General features: G+C 43.4%; 1 protein-coding gene across 4 annotated transcripts in view; it reads right to left on the bottom strand.

Annotated features, from left to right (window-relative positions):
* TET2 (tet methylcytosine dioxygenase 2) overlaps positions 1-24,889 on the bottom strand; it is a 124,491-nt gene that overhangs the window by 46,480 nt on the left and 53,122 nt on the right. Inside the window, exon 3 of one of the 4 annotated variants that reach the window (XM_084855757.1) lies at positions 754-859. The exons of the other annotated variants lie outside the window; for them this stretch is intronic. The gene's annotated coding sequence lies outside the window, so the exon portion shown is untranslated. The remainder of the gene's footprint in view (positions 1-753; positions 860-24,889) is intronic. 4 annotated transcript variants of the gene reach the window in all.

Raw genomic sequence — 24,889 nt, 5'->3', positions numbered from 1 at the left:
CTGTGCTTCATTATTTATTTATTTATTGCATTTATATCCCACCTTTTTCCTCTTGCAAGGAACCCAAGGTGGCTTACATTATCCTCCTCCTCTCCATTTTAGCCTCACAACTACCACCCTGTGAGGTAGATTGGGCTGAGAGTCTATGACTGGCCAAAAGTCAGCCAGTGACCTTCCATGGCCAAGTGGGGACTAGAACCCGGATCTCCTGGCTCCCAGTCCAGCACTCTCGCCACTATACCATGCTGGCTCTCCATGCCTCTGCGTGGCTCCTTCCTACTCTGCTTGCATCCTGATCTTAGTGCAAAGAAGGAGTCCAACTCAGTCAGGGCCAGCTGAGTCTGACTGCTCCTTCTTGTGCGGCTTGCATCCTGATCGGGACGACAGCAATGTGGGAAGGGACTCAGCTGGCACTTGCAGGCCCTGGGTGAGTTGAGCTCCTGCTTCCCATGCCACTTGCGTCCGAATTGAGGTATGAGCTGGCTTCTCCAAGCCCTGGCCAAGTGGTGCGGAGGAATCAGAGATAACTAAGGGATTCTGATGGAGGATGAGCGGTGCAAAAGGGAATCCCCCCCTTTTTAATCTCTTAGTATGGGGATTCTTCTCCCCAGGCAGCAGGACTTGGAAAGGGCGGGAGATGGGGACTGCACAAGGTGCTCAAGCCTCCACGGGCCTGATTAGGCCTTTGGGCCAGAGGTCGCCCTTGTCTGGTGTACTGTAATAATTTCAGTTGGAAACAGAGAATCCATCAACCTTGGAAACCAGCTGGAAAGGGAAGCCATCTTTGGGGACTTTGTCCTCTTCCAAGAGGGAGCCAGAATGGAGCAGGCCCTTCCAGTCATGTTTGCTGTCAGCCCCTCTAATGAGTTGTGGGGAGGGGAGAGAAGAAGGGAAGACAACGATGTTTAATTAGAGCCTCAGTGAATTAAAGCTTGCAGCACAATTCAGTGTGCTCATAACAGAATATACCTTACCACTTCATGGATGTTTGTAAAATAGAAAAGTAGTATTAATATTACAAAAATAAATAAAAATATAATTTCACTCTCTCATGCCTCATGTGATGTAGATGCAATTGCTTCCTTAGCATACAATCTCTTTCCTTCCAGAGATAGATAGACAGGCAAGCAGAGGTGTGTGTGTGTTTATGAGTATGTCAGCATGTACATAGTATAGATTTTTTTTAAAAAAAATTCCCTGCAGGAACCATTTATTTCAACAAGTTAGAACACTATGAAGAAATCCTGGTTTTCAGGCCAAGAGTTAAACCTTCTATTTGATAACAGTGAACCAAACTTCTTTCATCTGCTAGGGATGGACGAAAGTCCCTTACCTGATCCCGACGCTTGCTTCGCGGTGGGGGGGAGGCGCACCGTCCCTCCCCGCCGAAATTCTGGTGGGGGGGAGGCGCCCCGTCCCTCCGGCCGCAAAACCGCGTCTCCTGCCGGGACGCAAATGGTGGCGGCTGTAGCTGCCACCGTTTGCGTCCCTGCAGTCAGCCGTGATAGGCTACATAAATCCTTACGTAGCCTATCATGGCTGACTTTAAAAAAAAAAGGGGGAAAAAGCACGTATGCAAATGGCGGCGCCCATGGGCGCCGCCATTTGCGTTCCTTATTTTGGCACGTGTAGTCTACGTAAACATTTACGTAGACTACGGCGAAAATAAGGGCAACGCTATTTGCGTTGCCCTTATTTTCGCCATAGTCTACGTAAATGTTTACATAGACTACACGTGCCAAAATAAGGAATGCAAATGGCGGCGCCCATGGGCGCCGCCATTTGCGTACGTGCTTTTTTTTTTTAAAGTCAGCCGTGATAGGCTACGTAAACATTTACGTAGCCTATCATGGTGTTTTTTAGAAATCTAGCCATGATAGGCTACGTAAATCTTTACGTAGCCTATCACGTTTGTTTGTTTTACTTGGAAATGGCGGCGGCGGCAGCCGGTTGGAAGACCGGCCGCCGCTGCACCGCCGCCACGCCGCCGCCGCCAGGAGGATTTGCCCAAGGTAAGTCCCGTCCCAGGGGGGTGGCTGGGGGTGGCAGACCGTTTTGCCACCAATTTTGGGGGCCGAATGTGCTGGCATTCGGCCTCCCCGAGATTCGTGGAGAAATTCTCTGACATCCCTACATCTGACTTCCTGGATTACAGCTACCAAGTTTGCCCGTTAAGAGATATCCTTCCCTCAGATCTTTTGCTCTTCAGTTCTCTGGTTGTGAACTATTGGTCCCCTGCTCCATCCTCCTATTTAACATAGCAAGCGTACAAAATGAAATACTTGGTGAATTCTGTATCAAGGATCTCTAACATTTCCTTTTTGTTGTATTGCTAGGCTTCTTGGGAGAAATTGCATTGTAAATGTTTATAGTCCACTTTAATGCCAAGTGTGCAAGGTGGATATCAAAAGACTAGGGACACACCATAAATGCTCTATCCCCAATGGGGAAAAAAACCCTACAGCAACCTTACTAACATGGATAAAATGTGTTTTCAGCATAGAAATTACATACCATAAGCCTGATGGTATAAAGAGGCTTTCCCCTGCTTTCAGGCAGTGATTTGGAGCGTGTGTGTGTGTGTGTGTGTGTGTGTGTGTGAAATCTCTCTAGTAAGTTCATTTAAAAAAAGATGCCATGACTGAGGAGGATCTGTTATGTACTACAGGCTATGCACTTCTTCAACAGAGAAGCTACTTGGAGTGGAACCTTCTCTGTAGATCAAGGTAAGTGAGCGACAGCAGGGAGACCCATACAAGAGAAGTACAAGGCCCTGTGGTTCCAAGCCACATAGGGCTTTAATAATTAGGCGCAACATTTAGAAGATATAATATAAAGTCACTGTTTTTATTTTTAGCATCTTAATTTACTTGAGGTTGGATCCAGGATCTGCCTTCCTCAAGAGGAAGGGCTCCAAATGGAGGAGGTCCCTCCAGCTGATTTTTGGGGATCTCCTCTCCACCACAGCTCACCCCATTCAGCAGGGGCTCTTGACTCTCTGTGTAGTATTTTCATGGGGCTGAGAGGTTGCCATGGGAAAGAGGGGGTGCACATCCACCAGCACAGCTGAACCAGCATAAATCAGGATCCACCTCTTCAACTCCATCACTGAATGTCTTTGGAACTGCAGATGTATGTCATATTCTTTGCTGCTGAATGAAGGGAATCCTGTGTGTCTTAGGTGTGAAATGATGCAAAAGACTTGCTAAAGTGTGAAGAACAAAGTCCAGCTGATTGTCTAATCCTGTTTACGTAGATCATCTGAAGAACCATAGTTCCAAAAGTTGATAAGGCAGCTGTTTTAATTGCCTGAGAATTTTCTCCCCCTTTGGGGCTCTCTATAAGCAGTGCAAGTGAAAGAAGTCAGGCTAGCTGCTACTGGACAATATCCATGCTTGAAAAGATACTGTTGTGCTCTTGGAAACTGTGACATTGTCTAAAAATGCATGAACATGTAATGTCTTTCCTGGAGGGCAAGAGAGACTCCAGACCCCTCTCCAAAAGAGATGTATTGTAGTTAACACCATGGCAGATTTCAGCAGCTCTGAGATCACAGAATCATATAATAGTAGAGTTAGAAAGGGCCTATAAGACCTTCGAGTCTAACCCCCAGCTCAGTGCAGATTGAATGTATGAAAAGATGACAAAGGAAGAGCACTGAGCACCATGCTTCAACCTGACCCATGCTGCAACCTGACATGCACGCAGTCTCAAGAACAGTGAACACAACTGGACAGAGGTTCACCATCTCTGTGGGGAAGATGGCAGTAATGAGAGTTTTGAGCATTCTGAGGTTCACCACTGAAACACAGCACAGCCCACAAAGAGGTGGGTGAGCTTAAACTTAGAGAGTTTCAACTCATGCAAAGTTTTAATTAAAACACCACTGCTAGTTCAACACTGAAAGGGAAGATGAATACCTCAGTATGATTAATTAACACCTCCTTGAATTATTAAACAGGATCTTTGCATGCAGCAGTTGCTACACCAAAGGCAGTATTTGAAAATGTCTCACATCATACAGACTGTAGTAGCAGAACCACCAGGTTATTTAGCCTCCCCTAATTTCTGTGTGATGTTGAGTAATACATAGTTTGAATGCCATACTCTACATTCCTTTGTTTAACTGTCTTATAAAACATAAAAGTAAGAAACTACAGAAATGCTGTTACAAAATGCTGTTATAAAATGACCACACATGTAAAAGCTAAGATCTCTGTATTCAAAAAGTAAGCCATCTAAGTGTAGGAGCGTGTGTGTGTGTGAACCAATGATTCTCAGCAGGGAGTGATATTTGTCCTTCTCAATCCAACTAGAGTCCTTCAGGCACTGATACGTACAACTCATCTCAAGTAAATTTCCTCAAGGAGAAGAATGGCAGTGTCCTACAAGACTCGATGGTCTTGTAGTCCCCTTCCAACCCTACTATTCTATGATTCCTGTCCTGGCCAGGCTCTGAGCTCCCAGGGGAGGCAGACTGCTAAAATGGTATTTACTGGCACGGCAGTATAATGGCAGGTAAAGCAGAGGGATGTCCAGTAGGGTCACGTCAAGGCAAGTAAGACAGAGTCATGTCCACTAAGGTCAGGTGAGGTCAAAGCTGCTCTGGCTTAGATGAGGCAGAAGGAGTCAGGACCCTGGACAGAGTACTGTGAAGGAAAACTACCCAATACATTAAATATGTAACATGCAGCTGGCCCTCTCTTTGCTTTTTACGCACAAGCAAGCATGCGTGGCCCTAATCTGGACAGCCTCCCCGCTCCTTGTTTTCCAAACTCCCTCCCCCACCTCACTCCATGAGGGGCAGAAAAAAAGAAGCCTCTATTAGCTCCAGCAGAGGGGTTTTTTTTTAGTCCCCAGTGGGGATTTCAGAAAACAAGTGCTGGTGGTTAGGGGAAAGGCTTAAACCCCCCTATCCATGCACAGTGGCCCAAATATGGATCAGGGATATGTATGCTTACTTGTGAATAAAAAACAAAGCAAGGGTCAGCTGCAAGCTACATATTTAACAGATCATGTAGTTTGACCCTGAGAAAGCTGGCTGGAAGGTGGGTGCACAGGCCTTCTGAATCCTGCTGTTGGGTCCACCCCCTCTGAGGAGCTTCTGTGGCCTTAAAGGGCTGCTGCTTTGTTCTGCAGCTACTGGCTCCTACAGTATCGGGGAAGTAAATCTTCCAAATAGCAGGAGTCTGGCAAAGCAATGTCCTCTGATCTGGCAGATCTCAGAGCAAGGGATGGTGACTCCTTAAGAGGTGCCTGGCTCCCATCTGTGTCCTCCTGTGTGCTCAAATATGAGGGTGGAGCCTGGGGAACATGACAAGTAGTGTTGCACTTGAACCCTTGTTTGATATCCCTACCTTCTGAGATTAGACAACTGGCTACTGGGGATTGGATCTTTTTTGCAATTGCCCCTTGATTATGGAGCTCCCTCCTGAAAAATGTAGGCCAAGTGCTATATGCTTTGCTTTTTAAGACTTCAGCTAGCCGATCTACCTGTCTTAACTTGTTTTTATATATTTGGGCTTTTAAAAACATGTTTGATACATTCTGTAAGCTGTCCTGAATACCATGGTTGGGAGAAAGGCCAAGTATAACATTTTAATAAATAATATATAAACAGGAAATAACTCCACCTACAAGATGGAGATCTCTCCCTCCTGTGCTACTTACTGTATGTGCCACAGTTCATTCCTTTGAACAAACTCAGTCTCTTAAGGATTCATGACTGAGAGTCATTACTTTTTAAAACTCTAAATTCTGTTTCTTACACTTAAGCTTGATATTGCAAATTCAAAAACGTAAGTGGAATTTCTAGAAGAACAATGTGATCAAAGATTTTCTGTATCATTTGTTCTTGAATAAAAATTAGGGCAGCCTTTCCCAACTTGGCACCATCCAGATGTGTTGGACAGCAGCTCCCATAATTCCCAGCCAGTGTGACCAGTTATGGGAACTGTAGTCCAGCACATCTGGAAGGTGCCAGATTGAGGAAGGCTGAATTAGGGTTCAGAGGAAAGGGCAGGTCATTGCAAACACTTTTGGCAGCCACAAAAAGTGGCAATTCCATGCTAGCTAAATTTGTTGGAATATAGAACACTGAACATATATTTGTTCCTCTTTTCAGAATTTCTACATTCAGTACAATATCGAAGCTTTCTCCAGATGAATTATTCCACTCACAATTTGTAATATACTTATCTATTTTGTCTTGTTAAATTGACCAGTACACTGCTGAAAATTCATAATATTTAGGAAGTGGAATTCTTTTCTTATATTTTTCATATGATTAAAAAGAGGGGTCTGTATAGCTCCCGAGGAAGACTATTCCTAGTTGAACTGTAACACAACAGGGTTCTGTTGGACTGGTGTGTTTGATGTGATTCTGATATGCTTGATATGATTTTTATGTATTGGAATTAATTGATATGTTTGATATGAGACCAATATGTTTGATATGATGTATATGCACTGGAAATATTTACTTCCTCTGTAATTTGGTATGCATGATCAACTTGGAAAGTTTAGCTTGGAAAAAAGGAGGGTAAGGGATAGAGGTGTACAAAATTATGCAGGGTTTGGAAAATGGGGATAGGGAGACATTTTTCTCTCTCTCTCAAAATGCTAGAACCCAGAGTCATGCCATGAAGCTGATTGGTGGGAGATTCAGGACAGATAAAAGGAAGGACTTCTTCACACAGCGCAAAGTTAAACTCTGGGATTTACTACCACAGGATGTAGTGATGGCTACCAATTTGGATGGCTTTAAAAGGGGGTTAGAAAAATTCCTGGGGGAAAAGGCTATCAATGGCTACTAGTCTTGACGGCTATGTGCTACCTTCAGTACCGAGGCAGTGAGCCTATGTACACCAGTCGCATGGGTAGGAGGGTGCTGTTGTGCTCAAGTCCCGCTTGTGGTTTCCCACAGGAAGCTGGTTGCCCACTGTGTGAACAGAATGCTGGACTAGATGGACCATTGGTCTGCTCCAGCATGGCTCTTATGTGCCTTATTTGTTTATACATGTGTTTTGTTCAGTCGTTAAGTCGTGTCTGACTCTTTATGACCCCATGGACCATAGCACACCAGGCCTTCCTGTCCTCCACTCTCTCCCGGAGTGTGCTCAAGTTCATATACATGTGTTTATAAACCCCTATAAATGTATTTCTTTTATAAAATATATTAAGTACAGTTCTGTAAGGCCCCTTGCACTTTGTGTGTTTTTGCTGAGCCATAAAAAGTGACCTTCTCCTTCAGTGATTTTTCTGGAACCACCAAAAAAAAGTGAAAAGAAGGACCAAAGGAGTTGGGTAGCTATTAAGAAGGCCTTTTCTATTGTGACACCATGGTTGTGGAATGAGCTTCCCAGAGAGGCTCACCTGGCACCTACGCTGTGCTCTTTTCTGTGACAGGTGAAGACATTCTTATTTTCTCAGGCATTTTAGTCTTTCAGTTTCTGCTGTTTTAAATAAGTTCCTGTATTTTAAATCTTTCCACTGCTGCTAGGTATTATTTTTGTTTCTATTTTCATTTTATAATGTAGTTTTAAACTTTTAAATTGTATTTTATCATGTTATATTTTATGGTTTTAATTGTGACCTGCCCAGAGAACTTTGGCTGTTGGGCAGTACAGAAAACATAGAATCATAGAATTATAGGGTTGGAAGGGGCCTACAAGACCATCGAGTCCAACTCCCTGCTCAGTGCAGGAAGCCTGATTCCTAGGCGGTCTCCCATGTAATGAATAAAAAAAGAAAATAAGTGAGCGAGCATCCCAGGGACCACAGGATGGCTCAGAAAACCCCTTCTGAGGTTGGAAACAGCTCTCTGACCTCACAAGCAGGGCATCTAGATCTAACTCCTGGCCCTGGTGCCTCACAGCCAGCATGAAGAGTGCACCCTAAATAAATAAAACAGACATTACTTTAAATCTGTGTCTAGTAGCTATGTATTCTTTATTTTTTCTCTAGAATTGGTGCAAATGGTCCAATCCAAATTTTTACTCCCCCCTTGTGATCCAAATCTGGCCCCCCTGTGCTTACTCTAGAGTAAAAATGAAAAAAAATGTTGCTGCTAAACACGCACTTAAAGTAATGTCTGTTTTGGTCCACTGTTACTACATGATTGTTCATTAGCTAGGATCAATTTGGGAAGGAGAAAGCAGTAACCAGGCCAAAAAGAAATAATAGCATCGAAGTAGGGGGAAAAAATGAGAATGAACAGCAGCCACAAAAGGTGACCGTTAAGGGATTTTTCAGGAAATATTTTAGTATATTTTTGTCTTAAAAAACAACACAAGCAAACATTTAGTGTACCCTAATAAATATTAAAGAAGGTGGTGCTGTATTAGAGGACTACAAACTATCTGCATGTCATAGTGTCCCTTTCCTTTTTGTATTGAGTAAATTGCACCTCTTCCACAGCAAACTCTTTGCCCACATATAGCAATTTGGATTTCTACCCCCTTCAGTAACTGTACTTGAGCCAAGACACTTATATCAGCTCTACATTTTTTCCATGAACCACAATTTATTAGAAATTCAAGTCACATCAATAGCATCTGCGAAACAATTATTGCATCTAGGACCAACTCCGCAGTCTAATCCATCATAATTATGACTGGCCTCCTTGAAGATGTCATGATGCATGACTTAGAACAGCACATTAGCGTGCAAATGGAAGAGGATCTTATTCGTCCAATATGCATTTTAAGTAATTCCACCCACACCAATTGACACTTTGTGGCACATGGAAATGTTGATATATTACTTTTCTCAGATGGGGCACAAACTATAAATACCAAGTCAGGCATATGTTGCTTTGGCAGCTTTGCAAAATATCCCCAACTGTTTCTTTTAAGCCCTGTACTGGCATTGTTTTTACAAACTTTCCTTTCAGACCATCACAACAGGTGGGATTTTGGCAAACATGGGATGACTTCAAACAAAAAGGGGTCCTTCTGCAAGGCCTGGTGGGTTCCAAATATGTTCTGGTCATCGATCCACCTTCTTTGTAATGGGTGGCTTCTTTGCATGGTGTGGCTGGGGAATGCTTGGACTTGTAGGACTTCTTTTTCTCTAGACATGCGCAGTATTGTGCCTTAGCTGATATAAAATGGGCAAAATTTGTCACTGAACATTACTTGGTACATCTTTCTCAGACTAGTGGCCAGAAAACAAGCAACTAAGGAAGTCCACTACTAGAGCCAGCACGGTGTAGTGGTGAGAGTGTTGGACTGGGAGATCCGGGTTCTAGTCCCGGATCTAGTTCTAGTTCCAGTCTAGTTCTACTCAGCCATGGAAGCTCACCGGGTGACTTTGGGCCAGTCACAGACTCTCAGCCCAGCCTACCTCACAGGATGGTAGTTGTGAGGCTAAAATGGAGAGGAGGATTACATATGCCGCCTTGGGCGCCTTAGGAAGAAAAAAGGCGGGATATAAATGCAATAAATAAATAAAATAAACAATGCCCTTGTCTGATGAGGTAATCTCTCTGGCTAAGTGTCAAACTACACATTACGTTAAATATGAGATTACATTTTTTATATTTGCTTGTTTGGGGGTTTTTTTGAAGGAAAGTCACAGGGAGATCTGATCAAGATTAGGATCATGGCATTCAGGGAAAGGCGTAACACCCCCCTACACACACATATGCCATGGCCCTGATTAAAGTCACCCCCTTCCCAGAGTCGTTATTCGCTATGGGGCGAAAGGTGCTATTGGTGCTGGTCTACTGGCACCAACAGCAGGTTTGGGTGTGATATTTTGTCACGACAGCAGCACAGAAGGACAGGTAAGCCCTCTCCCTGCACATTACAACCCTGACCTTGATCACCTCTCCCATAACAGTGTGAACTGTGATTATGCATTTGATATAATGTGGAGTTTGGCCCCTGAAAGCTGAGATAAAGGTAAAATGGTAAAGGTGTCCCCAGGTAGTCGTGTCCGACTCTAGGGGGTGGTGCTCATCTCTATTTCTAAGCCGAACAGCCAGTGCTGTCTGAAGACGCTTCCGTGGTCATGTGGCCGGCATGACTGAACACTGAGGTGCACGGAACGCTATCACCTTTCCTGCCGAAGCGGTACCTATTAATCTACTTGCAATTTCTTGCTTTCGAACTGCTATATTGGCAGAAGCTGGGACTGAAGACGGGAGCTCACTCCGTCACGCAGCACTCGGGTCTCGAACTGCTGTCCTGGTGACCTTCCAGTCTGCACTTCAGCGTTGGTCATTTCCCTAATGCCAGACACCTCCACAAAGGCCCAAGTCTCTTCCTCAGTAGGCTTCTAACTTCCCCAATCCCACCTCACCCCACCCCTGCTGACCACACAAAATTGACACGGTAATGCAATTTCTTCAGCAAAAGATTTTATGATGTCACATTTCTGCCTAGCCTCTTTAATTTACACAATCCTTTCTAGCTGCATGTGTGAGGGGGCAAAATTATGTCTTGAAAGATGCGTATTTTTATATACACTGGCTTCTGATTGGTTTCTCAAAGTGCTCATGATGACTTTTAAAGCCCTTTATGGTTTGGGACCAGCATGTACAAAAGACTGCCTGCTCCTGTCTGAGCCTGCCTGCTCCATAAGTTCATCAACAGAGTCCTTTCTGTGTGCCCCAACCACCACTGAAATATATCTGGCTGGGACCATGGTGTGGGCCTTTTCAGTTACTGCGCCCAGGCTTTGGAACTCTCCACCTGGTTACCTCATTAATGGTTTTTTGCCATGTTGTATAAGGGCCAAAATAGACATTATTTTAAATGTGTGTCTAGCAGCTACGTCTTCTTTTCATTTTTATCTAGAGTAGGTGCAGGGGGGCCCATCCAGATCTTACCCCCATCCCACCCTTACCACTAGAGGGACTGGATTGGGCCCCTGCACCTACTCAAGAGTAAAAATGAAAGAAAAGAGAGGTACAGCTGCTAAACACACAAGTAATGCTCATTTTGTCCCTTAACATGCATTTTAAGGAAAGATTTTGGATACTTCTAAAAAATTCTGCTGGAAATGGAAACTGTTTATAACTGGTTTATTTGGTGCTTTTTAAAATTTAAGACCTACCAGTCTTAAATTTTTGTAGTTTGTTTTAAAGTTATTTTTTTTTTTTTATCTTGAATGTTTTTAATTTGACTGCTGGCTGCCATGAAGTTTTTTAGAGGACACAAATATGTTTTAAATTAAATAATAAAAGCCATGTAACTTTTAAGTACCAGTGACTTCTATCTCATGATGACTCTGGCTGCTTTGGGACTCTTGAGTGAGATCAGGGCTATGTCTTTTGAAACAGTGAAACTGACAGCTCCCAAGGGCCTAAGAACCTAAGAACAGCCCTGCAGGTTGAGACCAAAAGGCCTATCTAGTCTAGTACACATTTATATCCAGTAATGTGTGAAGCAACCTTCAAACACATACAAAAGAATGTAGCAATAGTCAAGCCTACTAATTTTCTTTTATGTGGTTTTCAATATGTGCACTGTCTGTGGATGAGCTGATGGATGGATGATAGCTCATATAAGCTTAGATGGCTCTAGTTAACAAATCTTTACTATCATCCATCTTTCTGCTAGGTTAAGGGAAGCTAGTGGTTGGAGTAGGGATGTATGATAAATTAATTTGTTTTTTAACCAGATATTATACAGTTTGCATCTCCTGGAATCAAATGCAGATCCAAACGCAAACTGCATAGAAGTGCATACATTTATGAGCTTGTGATACAATTCATGGAACAAAACAAAAAATTTTGTTAAAAAATGCATACGTTTGAAAAATTCATATGAAGAATGCCTACTCTTGAGAAAAGCACACAAACACACTTTAATCAATGGGAGAAAAATGAACACGTTTTTAAAATGGCACACACTCGACACATATATTTGGGGAAATGCACAGAAAAATATTCAGATGTTTTCATGCAAACACTCCCTCCTCACCAGCTCACAATCTAATACAGACACAAGGTGGAATGAGCTTTGAGGTAGAATTTAGAGAAACTCACCAAGCTCAGGTTTTTCCAGTTCACACATCCCTAGGTTGGAGGCTGTGATGCCATAAGGGCAAGCTGGTAGAATCTTACACACACCATTTTGTAAACAGGACTTACCAGTCCTAAGAAATATGGATTTCACAGTAATTGTTACCCTTTGGCTGGTTTCTGAGCCAAAGAATAAGATGGCACCCCCTCTCATTTAATGTACAAAAGCTGTCTGGACTTGCAAATGAATCTGTCTTCAACACTGATGATGGAATAGCATCCTGCATTGTAGCTGAAGGCAGCAGGCTAACTTACAGGGTGCAGAACAGGCTCATGGCACACAGGCCCATCCTCCAACATCTTGCTGCTGCCTCCCAGCAACTGCCACCTGAGGTGACTGCTTTGCTTTGCCCAATGGTAGGGCCGGCTTTTTTTAAATCTGGAAAACACTTGTGTGAAGGGCTTGTCAACTGCAAGTGACTGGCCCTTGCCAAGAACATTTATCCTTCCCTGCTTCTACTGATAAAACTCAGCAATGCTAAATCTTCTAAGAATCTACAGCTGGATTTTTTAAAAAAGCATATTAAGTGAAGTCTAGTTTCAAACAAAATGTTCTCAGTACACACATTATTGTCTCCACACCCCACTTGTAGGTTTCCTGGTTGGTCCTTGCCAGGCTGTCCTCTGTGGGAAGCACGATGCAACACCAGATGGACCTTTGCTAGATCAGACCAGGATTGTTCTATGAGCATGCAGGCCTTGTTAACAATGGCTGATCCTTAATTAGCATGATTCATAGCCAGGGTGTGTGTATGTAAGTTTGGTCAGGACATGCAAAATCTTTAGTATGAGTGGCTGAGTAAATATCCTCAGGTGAGCAGTTTCCATAAAATATGGTCAGCATCAAGTAAGGGCAGCTAGCCCCCACAAGACATAAAATGTTACAAGGTTCTTCAACTGTACGTAGTTATGTGAGACCACAATTCATATACAAGAACTAACAAGTCCCAACTAGAATGGAAGTATTACAAGGCAAAAACACTCTTTGCAGCTGCAGGAACCAGGCTCTTCCATTCTTCTCTTTACAGACATGTCCTTTTCAAAGCTATAAATGCATCAAACATTTTAACCTCATTTCCTGAACTATCTATGTATCTTAGCCAAGGATGTCCTGGTGATCTCCCCACAAGTGATCCTTTTAATATATGTCAAAACATTGTTTCAGCAGGCACTCTTAAAACCATCACCAATCCATCTTAATCTCCTCTGCATTAAATGTTTGCTACAATATATGGTTCTTTACAGTTTTCCATTCATTTTTTTTACTGTTACAATCTGAACATTGGTGTATACATTTTTCTTAAGGCTTTTTCCATTAAAAAACTTGTCTTCTTCCCTTTTCATTACCGTTGAGGTATCTGAAGCATCAGACAACTTGAGAATTCACACAAGTATTATCAATGTGAAGCTTAAGGGTGCTTCTAGACAGAGGGCTCCTAGTACTACCAATCAGAAGGCATTGTGCAGCTGTTTCATCTTTTCTTCTGAATGGATTTTCTGCAGTAAGAAAAAAGGCAGGAGCAGCCAGATGTTGACTGGACCTCCCTACAAAATTCTGTGAATGAGGCAGGGCAATGCCATGGCCAGATACTTGCTTCATCTGGAAGGATCCTAATACTCTTGGAGATTTTATTGCCCAGACTACCAGCATGGCTAGGGAAACAAACTGATTTGATTCAGGAAGTGAAATATCTTTGGCTAAAAGCCAGTGACAAGAATACTGTCGAGTCCCTCTATGCATTCAATCTACATAAAATAAAAGGAGGTACTGTAGACTTTCAGTTTTTTTATCCAGTATTTACTGTTAAGACGACCATACTTTGGGTTCATTTGTATCAGCCTCACATTAAAGCTATCCCCAGCACATTTCAAACTGGTGAGGGAACATCCACATGGCAAGCTGCTTATCCGATGGATCTTCTGAGTTACATGGAGAGTCTTAGCGCTGGTGTGTGACATGTACCTGGTGGCTACTGTTGCTGGTGTGCAGAAATTTTCTGAATCATTGGGTTAATAGAAGGCAACTTACAAAAGCAAAGGTGCCTACACAGAGCCATTGCCATGCCAAAATATTTTTAGTGGCCTGAGAAGCCATAGTTTACGATGACCCTTGGAATCATACTCGGTTGACCAACAATTACAGAAAATTCTTGAACTACAAAATATAGGACACTATATCCAATACTGCCTTCATGCTAGCACAACAGGAAGCTACCACTTCATAAGCCAAATAGAAATGGAAACACTCATTTCTGGAAGAGGACAGGACAGCAGTGCTCCCAGAAGGGAGCTCCACTGACCTGTCCTGTTCTGGAAACAAGGGTTTCTGCTCATTTTTGGGTCTGCTTTCAGAAATACTAGTTCCTGTTACACTAGTAGTAGGTCCCAAAGGCACAATAGAACTAGCAGAGACAGTACTGGAAACTGTCCATGGATTGCATCCCTTTTGGGTATATTCATGTGCATTACAGTGTTTACCTTGGTACTATTGTTAAGTTTCTGCTAACTTAGCATACTCTTCTATGGACCTCAACACATGCTTCTACGCCTCTCCCACCTTTCTCAGTCCAGCCATGTATCTGATAGAGTAGACTGTTGCCTGTGAAAGCACATGGCATATTACCAACTAGCTGCTAAGGTGGAAAACCACCTTTTGTTTTCTTGCTGGCACAGACTAGCATGTTTCTGTGTCTGGAGTTCCCTGTACATTTTTAAAGCTACAGTGCCTTTTCAGTAGAACATTTTCCAAGAGGTTACATAATAAAATTGGACAACATCCTAAAATATCCAAGTTGTATCATTTTCTACTACAGTTTCTTTCACTCTCTTCCTTGAATAGGGTGTGTCTTACATCATGTAAGCCTTATTGGACAGATGGTATAAGTGGGTCTTGGTGGCAGTGATTACTGCCAGGCCTGCAATGGCAATGGGGAAAATAGCCTTTTTGAAAGTGGATCAAACACCAAGCCCAGGTAATACCCAATGCTTATATAGAACATGGGGCAGGTGTTCTCCAGATGTGCTGGACTGCAACTTCCATCATCCCTAGCCAGCATGGTCATTAAATCAAACCAGCATTGAATGACATAAGGATTTGCTCAGAACACCCTTAGCAATACACACTGGTGGGAACAGGTGACTCGTTTTTTATAGAAATACTGTCACAATTGCATTCCAAGTACAATTTCAGCAGATAGAGAAACCATTCAGAAGTATGATCTTAAAACTAATTACAGTAACAGATGTACAGAACTACATAGTAACTTGGCACTGTGTATTAGAGGCAATGAGCTGGAATCCAACAGTTAGTTGATGATGAAGTCTTTCTCCCATTTCCTTCCTCCCTTCCATCCTGCAAATACTTAGATTCAGTGTTTGCAATGGTTACCAATGGCAGCAGTAACATTTTTTCTAATTTCAGTTCAAAGCACATTTCCCCCTTATTTGGCTGTCCTCTTTGAATGTGCATTGCATTAAAGGGTGTGTACATGTGTGTACGTGATGCATTTGAATGAAAAGAGTAGAAAATGGCAGAGTGCATTTTTTTCTAGTTACAAGTTCTCGTCTTCACCAACTAAGGCTTGGAACCAGGATCTTAAACAGTTCTATAGGGGACTTTTGTACTCCCCTCGCCATCTCACTTTCCTTTTAAAATATTTTTAAAGCTTTGAGAATGGCCTGTCTGACTTTGTTCTGGCAAGTTGCCATCTACTGCCAATTCACTTCAGCTCCTAATCTTCCAAAGTACTTGGAAACCCAATTAGGTTTAGTATAACTTTAGATGCCTGAAGTAGTACCAAGTTACTTCCCATGTTTGCAGGTATTAAGGAAGACATTTGAAAGGCTAATGAAAAATTACCCTCTGTCAGTTTTTCCACAGAGTTCCCCTTCATAGTCTGCCAAAAGTCAGTCACAAGATGTTATTTCACAGATTGATAATTGTCTGCCAATATCACGGATGTAACCATTGCTGCACAAAAGAATCAGTGTGATTAAAATGAATTATTTGTAAAAAGAGGGTGGAATGACATAGGTTTTGAGTGCTGACTCTGCATGAAGCTTTTATGGGCTAACCAGATAGTAGCCCCCCATTTTTAGGGGAAGTCACCCAGCAGCTTCATGTCGGATGTTAAGGTGAACAGAAGCATTAATCTCATATCTTTGCTCAATCATAGAAATTAGGAGAAGATTTTGTTTTAACTGTGCTGCTGGTTTTATTTGTTCTTAAAACCGTGAAAGTACTCTTGAGGTCTCAATCCTACAGTTCAGTGCTTGAATTACAGAGGGGGTAATCCTCCATAGCTGCCATTTGTAGGAGGTTGACAGGGGCTCACAATTTTTCCAAACTTAAGGGGAGTCAGGGAGCAAACCTTATGTATTTCATTAACAGCCTTCTTCCTATCAATGGCTACTAGTCCTGATGACTCTATATTACCTCCCATGTCAGAAGCAGTATACCTCTGCATATCAATTGCTGGGGAACATGAGCGGCAGGGTGTTATGTGCTCATGATCCTGCTCATTGTCCCAGAGCCATCTGTTTGTCCACTGTGTGAACAGAATGCTAGACTGGATGGTTTGATACATCATGGCTCTTCTTATGTTTCATTTCCCCTATAAAAATATGAACCCTGCTGAGGATGCTTCCAGCTTACACTTCATGACTATCAACCATTGCCAGGAATAGCACTTATTGTCAAATGTCTCCCATACCATTTACTTACTTACCCAGGAGTAGCAATAACAAATTAATGCAACGCTACCACAGTATGTAGAGGTAACCTTCAACAATCTGTGGCATAAGAACAAGCAAAGGGTGGGGTTTCATGAATGTGATAAAGCCATGGAAAGAAGTTAGATTAATTAAAAATGATCAAATCACATGGCCCTTTTATGTTCTGATTGAAAGCTATTGGGTTGCAGCCCTGAAAGAAATGCAGTTGCATGTAGTTTCATCAGCCTCAGCTGATGGCTGCTGTAACAAAATAAAGCTGCATTTGGTAGCAAAGAGCCTTTGGAAAATGAACAGCTGGTTTTATTTTTTGTATTAGAAAAAGAATGGAAATATGAGATATTTCTCATATTAAAAGTTAAAAGTTACTCTTTTAAACTGAAACACATTGCTTTCAAAAGAATGTAGAGATTTGATGTAAGGCATAGCTAATTTCAACAGTGTTCACTAATAATTTTATGGGGAGGGGAGGGGGAGAGGGCAACCTCCACCTAAAATAAGAGCAAATATATCCATCATACTTCACAATCTTTGTACTTCGCTAAATGCTCCATTTCTGTTTAGTCCACCATATAGCAAAAACAAGGTTTTATTCTATTTGTACATGGCATACACAAACTGAATGGAAATTTTAATAGGTCACCAAATACCTAGTAGCTCATACTTATTGGTTAACATTAACAGTGAAATCCTATGCATATCTACTCAGAAACAAGTCCCATTAAATGTAATGGGTCTTATTCCCAGGTAAGTATGCATAGGATTGTAGCTGAAATGTCATAACATTATGTCATATGACATTATGTCATTATGAAATGTCATAACATTAACCAATAATGTTCATCCTTCCTGCCCACCTGCCCCCTGCTGTTTCATTAACCCCCTCTTTAGTATGTCAGGCACCTCTTCAACCCCTATGTAGACTCCTCTAGGGAGTCTACATACCATCAATCACCTCTTGCTTTTTTTTTTTCATTTTCTTTTCTTGCCTTTTTTATTCTTTTACATGATCCTGAGCTTATTGGCCTGCATGCTCCTCTGATGTCATTTCATGAATTGTCCCCTTCATCCCTGCATCTTCCATTTTTCTCCTTTAATATTCAGAGTTCCCTGCTTCTCATTCTCTCATTTTGCACTCCGGGCCACTTTGTGCCCCCTCATACATGCACACAGAGTGTGTCATCACCAGGTAATATTTTTAATCTCTAAAAGTGAACAGGAAGTAATGTTACATGGCTAGTGTTGCAGGAAGCAAATTATGGTGGTATGGTGTTTTATGTTCTCCCTACCCTGGTTGGGCTGAAAGTTCAGGCAGCTTTACAGTAGTGGTAGGTTAGGCAACCTGGCACCCTCTACATGTTTAGGACCAAAACTCCCATAACATCATACCATTGAGCATGCTGGCTGGGACTGATAGGAGCTGTAGTCCAAATCATCTTGAGGGCACCAGGTTACATACCCCTTTATGAGCTTTATGTATTTATATGTATAAATGAATAAATACATCGTTCGTCAATACAACTCAAGTCAGTATAGGTAGAGTTCTCAGGTGGGCATGGGTATTGACCAGACCCACTTAGTGTTAAGATCATTGCCTGCTTATCACATGCCAGTAGATGACCAGCCCCATCTCCAAATGTATAACTGTGAAGGAGTTATACAGTGGCCAGAGACAAGTACGCTGCTGTAGTCTTTGTAGCAAACAAAGAACAGCGGTTAGCTGGAGAAGCAAGGAAAATTACTGGGAAGATAGAATGGAAGGAAGAAGACGCTTATTTTTGTTCTGATGCAATAAGAAACAAAATGAGGAAATGTTTCTGACCCAACATCAGTTGCTCCAATTACTATTAGAATTAGAGCAATGGTGCCTCATGTTGTGCTCATGGGCTTATTGGGTATCAAATGGGTAAGGCCACTTGGCACTGGACCAAATCACCCCTGCAACAAGAAACCATTTCAGGGAAAGCAGGTGATACCTACGTGTTATTTTGAAGGAAGTGGCTTCCAAACGATACCAAGATGAAATGATACTTTTGTGGGATCATGCAAACTTTAACACTTCATAAAACTTACAAGAGTTATGGCTGCTATTTCTTCTTGACAAATAGTTCTGTGGAAGTTAGAATCTTGTACGCTCCCTAAATCAACTTAAGTTGATTTGATAAAGAAAATGGAGCCCCTGGCTTGCCTGGGGAGCAGTGTTGTGATGGTGCACAGTCCCAACAGGAGACAAGGAACACTGGGAGTGGGGCAGCTGAACCACAGTGCCAAGTACACACCCACATGGGAGGCAGGGAGCCAATCAGGGCTGATTGGTTGGCAGGTGCAAGGCTTTGCTGGTGGACTGGAGGGACAACTTCCATCTCTCTAGTCCACCAGAGGATGTTAAGACTGGGGCCTTCCACATGGCTTCTGCACTGTTGTCACCAACCGCCCCACCACCCACTCCAGATAACTCATTTCTTGCCATGGATTATGGTTAGTCACCAGTTCATGGGGCTGGGAAGGAATTTTACCTGCACATGGACTGACACCATGGTGCAGGGTTTTTGCCTTTCCCATTGCAAGGATATTGACCCAGTTATATATGGATTTATTTGGCTTGATAAGTATAACTGTACAGTCGGTTATACAAGATTTCAATTCTAAGTCACAGCTACATAAGCATGGTAGGCATTGGGCTGGATCCATTGGTAAGGAGAATGGGATTGGCCTCCCTGTTTTCCCCTTCAAGAGGGGGTCCCACAAAGGGACCAGGGGTGTGTGTGGCATTAAGGCTCAGTGTGGGACTGCAATCTGGCCACACCTCGGGGAGGCAGAACGAGGCTCGCCGCAACGGTTGTGCCATGAGACATGCCCCTGACTGCTGCATCCTCACTGAGGCCTCTGGTAGGTAGGCCAGTAAGAAGGTGTTGGGCTGCAGGCAGGCAGTCTAATTAACAGATCCATGGCCTATGCCCCTCTCAATTCTATTCCAAGCTGAAACAAATAAAATGGTGGCCGATTATTTAACCCATCCAAGTCTATGCCTGAATTTGTTTCCCCACCTCCCAACCTTGCCCCAAAGGTACTAGCTACACAGTGTCACACACTATGACATTGCCTATCTGTCTGGGGCCTGGGCAACAGCTGCAGCTTGTGCAGATATAACTGGTGCTTACAAAATTTAATTCGGAATAGCACTCCACACCATGTCAGCACTCAATACCTTATCAATGGAAAATGGGGCAGGGGGAAGAAAAACGAAAAAGAGAATAAAATTACATGAAGTAATTCTGTTAGGCATAGTTAGAACCCATTTGGTCCCCCAAGGGGGCACTTTTTGTGAACACATATGGCAGCAAAGAGAAGCAGCCCTTCTTTGGGGGGGGGGGTTCAGGGGTGCCCACAAATGGCACAGGAGGTGGATTTATGTCAGCATAACAGGTGGGAAAAGCAGTAGCCCAGCTGTCTTATTCATGCAGCCAGTTTAGGTACAATGGATGTGTACATGGAGGCAGGGGGATGGGATCATGGTGGGAGCTCCATTCTGCTCAATGCATATGAAGTTGTTTGCTTGAACAGATATTAAGTTGGTTGAATGAACATGCATGCAACCTATAAATGACCAGGGGCTTGGGAATAAGTAGGATCTCCAACCACTTGGACAAACCTACACTCTGTGCATGCATAGGGTCAATTCACAGGACCAAACTGTATTGGATAATTTCTGATCAGTCTCCAATATTCCATTCTTGGGCAAGGTGCTGATATCAGGCACCTATTTAGAACCAGAACAGCTTCCTTGGATTTAGATGGAAAGGAGATATAGAGTTGGGTGTCATCAGCATACTGGTAGCACTGGACCCCCAAACTCTAGACAATTTCTCCCAGTGGTTTCATGTATATGTTAAACAGCATGGGGGATAAGATGGAACCTTGAGGGACACCACAGGACAATGGCCATGGTGTCGGACAGGAATCCCCCAGCACCACCTTCTGAGATCACCCCTCCAAGAAGGACCGGAGCCACCATATAACAGTGCCTCCCAGTCCCATCTCAGAGAGATGCCTCAGAAGGATACCATAGTTGATGGTATCGAAAACCACCAAAAGGTCCAGAACTAACAGGGACACACTCCCCCTGTCCAGTTCCCAGTGTGGATCATTCACCAAGGCGACCACAGCAACCAGGTCTGAAGCCAGATTGAAATGGATCTAGATAATCCATCTCATCCAGAAATCCCTGGGGCTGAGAAGCCACCACATGCTCCAGCACCTTGCCCAAGAATGGAATATTAGAGAGTGGCTGAAACCTGACACAGTGGGGTTAATGGAGGGTTTTTTTTTAAAGGTTTTACCACCACTTCCTTTAGGCAACATAGAAACACACCTTGCTGTAAAGAAGCATTCACCACTGCCCTCAGCCAGTCCTCGCCTGGCTGCTTTTATAAGCCAGGAAAGTCAAGGGTGCAGCACACAAGTGGTAGGCCTCAGTTCTCCAATGGTCCTATCCACATCCTCAGGCTTTATAATTTGAAAAGTATCCATTGTAACTGGACAAGCAGGAGCCAAAGTTACATCCACCAGACCTGTATCAACTATGGCAAACAAGTCAGCATAGATATGATTGATGTTATCTGCAAAGTGTCAAGCAAATTGATCACAGCATGTTATCCAGTGGTCAGCTGCTTCTTCATGTGGACCAGAGTGTAACAGGCTTCTGAACACCCAAAAAACCCTCTACTGGGTGACTCTGAGCAGACACAATGGTGGCGGAGAAGTACAATTTCTTTGCTGCCCTCATGGCCATGGTGTAGACTTTTAAATGAGCTCTAGCCTGTGTTTAGTCAGATTCATTCTGAGTTTTCCACCAACGTTGCTCCAAGCAACATCCTGCTTGTTTCATTGCCTGCAGCACCCTGGAAAACCAGGGGGTTCCTTTGGCTCCACTCCATAGGAGAGGATTCTCAGGAGCAACTGTGGCAACCATCTGGGCCATTTCTCCATTCCAGAGATCAACCAGGGCTTCAACAGAATCACCTGCCAAGAATGACCAGGAAAATCTCCAAGAGCCATCAGGAAGCCACCTGGATCCATCAGTCTCTTGGGGCGGACCCTTTTAATTGGGCCCCCATCCCTGCAGAGGGTCTGAGTCCCAGCAAGTCTAAACCCCTCCAGGTAGTGACTTGTCCATGAGAACAGAACTATAGAAAATTCCTCCACCCCCAGATCACCATCATCCTCTATGTGTTGTGTAAGATTCAATATTTGTCCGCAACATGACCTTCCTGGTCTAAAACCAGCTTGCTCATTCATAATCTTTTCATCAAGAGTCTCTGCCACTTGATTAAGAATCATTCGCTCCAACACCTTGTAAAGATGACAGAGGAGTGATACTGGTCGATAGTTCTTTGGATCGGTTGGTTCCTTTCCTGGCTTCAACAAAGCTACCACTCTAGCCTGTCTCCAAAGCCTCGGAATCTTACGTTCAGTAATACAGGTGTTCATCATTTGCCAGAGCCACTCCAAGGTATTAGGCCCAAACTGTTTTATCTGTTCCGCCCTTAAATCATCAATGCCTGTGGCTTTGTTTTACTTCAGACTCTTTATGGCTCCTTCTAATTCAAGTATTGTAAAAGGGACACTGAGGAATCCATCCTTTTGCTCTTCCATTCTGATAGCCGGTTCTCGTTCTTTTTTCCCTTGAATTTCCCCATTTTTCAGGAGTTGATTAGCTATTTGGTCTGCTTTTACATTGAACAACTTTTGCCTAGTCTCAAATCTGCCATTTTTGGGCAAGGTGATTGAGTGGGTGGTGGCGATGCAGTTGAAGGCACACTTGGAAGAAACCGATTATCTAGACCCATTTCAGTTGGGCTTCAGGCTTGGGCATAGGACAGAAACGGCCTTGGTCACCTTGGTGGATGATATGAGGAGGGCTCTGGACAGGGGTGAATGCTCCTTCCTTGTTCTCCTCGACCTCTCAGCAGCTTTTGATACCATTGACCACGGTATCCTCCTGGACCGCCTGGAGGCGTTGGGCATTGGAGACACCGTATTGCAGTGGTTCCGGTCCTTCCTCTCTGGCAGGTACCAGAGGGTAGCACTGGGAAAGGAGGTTTCGGACTCATGCCCACTCACTTGTGAGGTGCCACAGGGTTCCATCCTCTCCCCGATGCCATTTAACATCTATGTGAAGCCGCTGGGGGCTATCATCAGGAGGTTTGGGGTGCGGTGTCATCAATATGCAGATGACACGCAGCTCTACCTCTCGTTCAAATCTTCACCAAGGTTGGCCGTAGAATCCCTGTCCAAATGACTGGAGATGGTGAGTGGCTGGATGGGGAGGGATAAACTGAAGCTGAACCCTGACAAGACCGAGGTGCTTTTGGTGGGACACAAGAGGCGGCTGGGGGATGTTGACCTGGTGTTGAATGGGGTACGGCTACCCTTGAAAGACCAGGTCCGCAGCCTGGGGGTCATTTTGGACTCCAAGCTGTCCATGAAGGCTCAGGTGTCAGCTGTGAGCCAGACAGTGCTGTACCAATTCCATCTGATATGGCGGCTGCACCTCTACCTTCCCGACCATCTGCTCCCATCGGTAGTACATGCCCTGGTCTCCTCTCATTTAGACTACTGTAATGCGCTCTACGTGGGGTTACCCTTGAAGACGGTTCTTAAGGAGCGCCTCCAGCAACACCAGACAGGCCACTTAACAAGATCAGCCTCAGATGGCCTTCTCTCTGTCCCATCAGCCAGGACAGCTAGACTGGTGGGGACGAGGGAGAGGGCCTTTTCTGTGGTGGCCCCCACTCTGTGGAACTCCCTCCCTAAGGAACTCCATCATGCCCCCTCTTTAATGAGCTTCTGCCGTGTATTAAAAACGTGGTTGTTCAGGCAGGCATTTGGGGTGGGTTAGGGTATTTTAGAAAATGTTTTTATTGTAGAATTTTATTGTTTTAAACTGTTTTATTATATGTTGTACATCGCCCAGAGTGGCTGGGTGACCAGCCAGATGAGCGATTAATAAATTTAATAAATAAATAAATTTTGTTTTGTTGAGGTTTGGTTGGATTCCCATCTAAGTTTTTATGCAGTTTCCACGCACATCTGCTATTCTGCTTCATATCCAGATTCTCTACTGATGTACACCATCGTAATCTCCTATCTTCAGCAATTGCTTCCATCAGTTGTTCCCCAGCCTCGATTGTATCCTCCCTAAACAGATCTTGATCAAATAAGGACTGGTATTTATTTAGCAGAGACTTGGTCTCCTTAGTCACCCCTGGGATATAATGGGTACAGCATCCCCTTGGGATATTTTTCTTTGAGATTTGTTTCACAAGGTCAATGAATTGATCGTACTTCTCTGGACGTGGGGGTATTCTCCCTACATCTTCGTTCAGTTGTTCTTGGAAGTTTATCCAGTTAGCTTTCCTAAAATTGAATCGTCTACGAAAAGGGACCTCTTGTGGTCTGAATGGTAAGAACAGCAGATGGAGGAAGCAAAAGAATGGATTACCACAAGGCAGCGTACTCTCTCTGATTTTATACAATATATATACTAACAATCAACCTGCCCCAGCCAATATTTGAATGTTTATATATGCGGATGATACAGTGATGGCTGTAGAAGAACCGAGTTTCAATGAGTGTGCTGTAAAATTATCATGGGCTTTAGACGAACTGGAGCAATATTATGATAATAATCACTTAAAACCAAATCCAAGTAAAACTCAAGTATATGCCTTTCATCTTTGTAATCGAGATGCAGGAGTTGAACTGGATATTATGTGGAGAGGGTATAGATTACAACATTGCCCAACACCTAAATACTTGGGTGTTACATTGGATAGAACGCTTTCTTTTAAGCAACATTGCCTGAATACGAAGGCTAAAGTATGTGCTAGGAATAATATTATCCGACGATTGACAAACTATACATGGGGAGCCCATACGTTACGAGCATCAGCTATGGCTTTGCTTGTCTCTACTGCTGAATATGCAGCGCCAGTATGGAACGCATCGGCACATGTGAAGCAAGTAGATATTGCTGTGAATGAGGCAATGCACATAGTGACGGGATGCCTTGAACCAACACCCGTTAATAAACTATATCCTCTTGTTGGCACTGCTCCACCTAAG

This window comes from Heloderma suspectum, chromosome 5 (assembly GCF_057233095.1).
Source record: "Heloderma suspectum isolate Gila_16-S chromosome 5, 16-S_ref, whole genome shotgun sequence".
NCBI classification, from domain to species: domain Eukaryota; kingdom Metazoa; phylum Chordata; class Lepidosauria; order Squamata; family Helodermatidae; genus Heloderma; species Heloderma suspectum.
This window is presented reverse-complemented; position numbering and strand designations above follow the sequence as displayed.